Source organism: Lycium ferocissimum, chromosome 11 (assembly GCF_029784015.1).
Source record: "Lycium ferocissimum isolate CSIRO_LF1 chromosome 11, AGI_CSIRO_Lferr_CH_V1, whole genome shotgun sequence".
Classification (NCBI taxonomy): domain Eukaryota; kingdom Viridiplantae; phylum Streptophyta; class Magnoliopsida; order Solanales; family Solanaceae; genus Lycium; species Lycium ferocissimum.
The window spans coordinates 20362057-20366605 of NC_081352.1; positions in this window are offsets into that span (position 1 = coordinate 20362057).

The following is a 4549-nucleotide window of genomic DNA, read 5'->3' on the forward strand; positions in this document are numbered from 1 at the left end:
AGCGCACAAACACAATCAAAGGCCTTTATTTTTTTGACTTCTAACTCTTTGAGCTTTCATTAAGCTCATTCTTTTTCATTAAGCTCATTCTTAGTCTCGGAAGGGTACGGGTAGGGGTAAAATAGTCACAATTGTTATATCCCGCCTTTTATGCAATCGGATAATTCAAGACAATTGCAGGAAGACAATAAGCAAGACCACATTTTATTTTGTTTGGCATACGAGTTGCTTATGAAAAATTTAGAAGCGGAATTAATGAGGAAGGTCAAGGGCATAAAGGGAAATTCGTTAGCAGTATGACTCGTGGAAATATGGAGGAAGACGAGGGGCAAATTTGGAAGTTGGAAAAACGTTTCATAAATTACAAGAACTAGCCAAAAATACAAAGTGGGCTTAATTTGTTTTTGGAAAAATTAAAGGCCCAACCGGCCATGACATGGGCTAGGCCCAGCGGGAGATTTAATTCTCCAATTAAATAGATGACTAAGTCATCTTATTTGGTCAAATTCTCTAGAAATCTCAAGAAAGGGAAGAAAGGGGTCATGTAGTCATACTTTTATGTTGAGGGGCCTATTTATAAATATGAAAAAATTGGGTGGAAGACTTGTATGTATTTATGTAGGAATTCATCTAATATTCATCAAAGTTCTCTAGAAAATTCAAGAAAATAAGAACAAGTGCAAGAAGGAGAAAAACTTCAAGGCCAATCGGCCAAGTGAAGGAAATTCAAGAAAATTACAAAAAATTTCCAAAAATCATTTCCTACCAATTAAAGGGTCCCTAGCAAGTTGGAGTGTTCATTGGAGCAAGAAACTACATGTTCTTGTGAGTTGCAAGTCTTATTCAAGAAGGAAGATTAGAAGAAAAGGTAAGAATTCATCCCTTCTTATAGGTTATGGATGTTTGTGGATGTTGTAGTGTATGATAATGAACGAAATTCATGAAGAACAAAAATATGGAGAGTGGCCGTGCATGTCTATATGTGTGTGTAGGAATCATGCCTTAATTATTTTATTTAGTGCTTGGTTGTTATTGTTGTGAATGTTATGTTGATAATGGAAGTGGGAGGATATTAGTGAAGTGTAGCCGTGTGTATGCATGATGTGGCCGTGTAGTTGTGGTGTAGGGTGGAGGAAGATGAGTTAATTTTATTTAGTGCTTTGGTTGTTGTGGAATGAATTCTATATTGCCAATAAAAAGCTTAATGATTTTAGAGACACTATGGTAGTTGGAGACTTGCGGTTGAAGTTTATGTAAAATGAATGTTATGTTCTTACATGTATGGAAGACAATGATATTGGCATGGTGTTGTTGGTATATGAATTATAATGTTGCTAATGTTATTATTGAAGTTGGAAGGTTTTGAAGAAAGTAGCATATTGATTGAGTTGTGGTAATGTAACTTGGATTGAATATGGAGATTGTTAGTATGGTTGTTGTTATTGTGTTGTTAGTTTGGCCGGGTTGAATTCCCGGATTGTCGTTGGTTGAAATTGGCCAAGTCGGACTTGGTGGGATGGAGTATTTACTGGGGAAGTGCTGCCGAAATTTCGGTAGCCAAGTGTCATTTTAAGATTTCAATTCTAAAGGCACTAATCATATTTGGTAAACATGACCAATTTGTAGATTTTGGCGGATTTGCAGCTTGAAGTTGGAATAGCAAAAGGAGCGGAAAGAGGTATGTAAGGTTTCCCCTTCCTTTCTTGGCATGTCTTAGATGTAGTAGGCTGGCATACGTACCTCGGGGACAATCCCTTTCCTAGAAATTCGAGATTGAAAATAGTTACTATTCATTCAGTAAGATTGAACCAAAAGTGCATGAATTGTGAAAGAAATGTCTAAATATCCTAGAACTTGCAAGGATAAGACCCGATTACCCTAAGACCTTCATAAGTAACGTCATGACACGTAGTATATGTAAGTTGTGTACGCCACCTCATTTGACTCGAGGGGGCCCACCGTGTCCCGGATTTTCTTTAGTGCCTTGTTTATTAAACGATAAGTGTTGTAACTACTTTAATGAGAACACTTCTATGACGATAATGATAACGACGATGTAAAGGAAAGAACAGGGCTATGGTAAGTATGACAAGAAGGATTCCATGACTAAGAGCCTTAAGTCAAGAGTCTAACGAGTGCAGGAAAACGTTAAACTAGTTCTTGATCTTTAATTCTATTCCTTAGTTATGAAACTATATTCTAAAGATTTCAAAGCACAAATTAACACATATATGAAGTCCATGATTTCACTCCTCGTTTTCTTTTAATGTTATATTCCGCGGATAGTCTCGCCTTATAAATGTTCCTTTAAAGCGAGGCACCGTAGTAGTCGATGGTGGGGCAAACCCAATGGTGGGGCAAACCCAATGGCGGGGCAAACCTCGGAAGAACGCCGAGTCCCAAAGTGGGAGATAAGCGTAAGGCTTGTCTTAGGCTAATCCCGCATTGGTCTAGGCTAATCCCGCATTGGTTCGGGCTAATCCCGCATCGGCTAAAGTTACCCCCGGACTCGGGAGGCCGGACGCGGGCTAATGTCGTATATGTGCTTCGGACAGATTATGTACGTATATGAAAGGAAAAGATAAGCATGCGTGGTATCCGCCACGGGCCCTTACATGTACGGGTTACTCTCTTATCTCTTTATATGATCTATGACCTCATAGTTGTTGCATTTCTTACTTTACGTTCTTGATGATGTTTTCATGCCTTACATACTCGGTACACTATTTGTACCGACGCCCCTTCTTGCGGGCGCTCGCGTTCATGCCGCGCGTAGTCGGCGAGACGGCGGATTTGATCCTTAGGAGCTACCAAATTCGCACTTGACAAAGACCCGTTGTTCGAGCCTCACTTCCGTGGTACTCTTTTGTGTATATATTTTCGGGCACGATAAAGACTCGGCCCTTCCTATGTATGAGCGTACTATGTCTAGAGGCTCGTAGACAGATTTGTATAGTCAGTTATGTACAGTTAAATATGTGGTATTTTGGCATTTTAATGCCGTTGTATGGATCGATAGTGAAGCTAATTAGTCCATGTTCATAATGACGCTGCTAATGTTAATGTTCAGTTCAAAAAAAAAATAATACGGCACTGTTCATACGGCTTGCTAAGAGGTACAGGTAAAATGATAGGTAAGGGGTGCTCGGTACAAGTATCGGGTACTCGTCACGGCCCCTAGACGGGTCGTGACAACAATGCTCATAACGACCTAGCGGGTCGTTACATTCATGAAACACGCGCAATACAATTATTTAGATCAATCAACAATAGGTACTTTTCAAGTATATAATCCGCAAAATAAAGTGAAAACCTACTATAACAAGTTAAATTATATTAATGGTGTAAATATCTTTACACCGTCAGTGTATATAACCGAAGTCATAATTTCTTTTAATGATTTTTGAATTATATATATTGATATTATAAAGAATTTACACTGTCAGTAATTTTAAATTATTGTAGATCCTAATCTGTAAATTTTCAAGTTACATGTCTCATTTACTTGTGAATATCTCTATAAGTGATTTGATAGGATATACTCCCTCCATCTCAATTTACGTGATGCACTTTGACTAGGTGCAGATAGTGGTGGAGGCAGAATTTTTACCAAGGCCATTAAGAAAACGCCTAAAGCTAAAAAGATTACAAATTGTGGAAGTAGGAATTGAACCCATGTCCTCTAACAGAATTGAATTTTCTAGCTATACCATTGACCGGAGCTTTAGGCTTATGTCAAGGGTATTATTTTGGCTACCCCTACTGTGTTGAAAAATCGAGTTCTTCAGACACCAAACAAGAAGTTAATTGCGGAATATAAGAACACAAGGAATTTTACCATGGGACACACCTTGTTGAAGGGAGTAAAAACCCACAACTAACCCTCGTAGAATTTAATTACCTCAAAAATTTCACGAAACGAGCAGTTTTAAGTTACAAAACCAATAACCAAAGGGACTATAAACTTAGCACCTTTCACTCCTACCATTAACCCAATTATAGCTACCCCTTTCAAGACTACACTCCTCATAGTCTAGAAAGCTTAAAACAAAACTTCACTATTGATAACCTACAACACACTACAAGAAAAAAAAAATTGGCAACAAAATTATTTTTGTTTCCATAGATTGATTATTATTGCAAAAAGTACTTTTGGCAACAATTTTTTTTATTGCATAGACTTTTTTCAACGGCTGTTATTGCAACAACGTGCAACAACTTTTTTTTTTTGTTGCCAAATGTACTTTTTGCAACAATAATCAATACTATGACAACAAAATTAAATTCTTTGCCAACAAAAAAGCTCTTTGCCAACAATAAAACTAAGTTGTTGCCAAATATTAAATTTTTTGTTGTCATTTCTATACTTTCTTGTTGTGACAATACTTCTGAAAAGCAAATAGGTTACAACGTAAGAACAAAAACTCAAAACTAACCAACTCAAGACTAAGCAGCAGCTTTCTCTAGAAAAGATTCTTTCATTGAACAATTTGAATCACTCAAAGCACTCCTCACAATGATTGCTATTTGCCAAGAATAATCTCCGCAC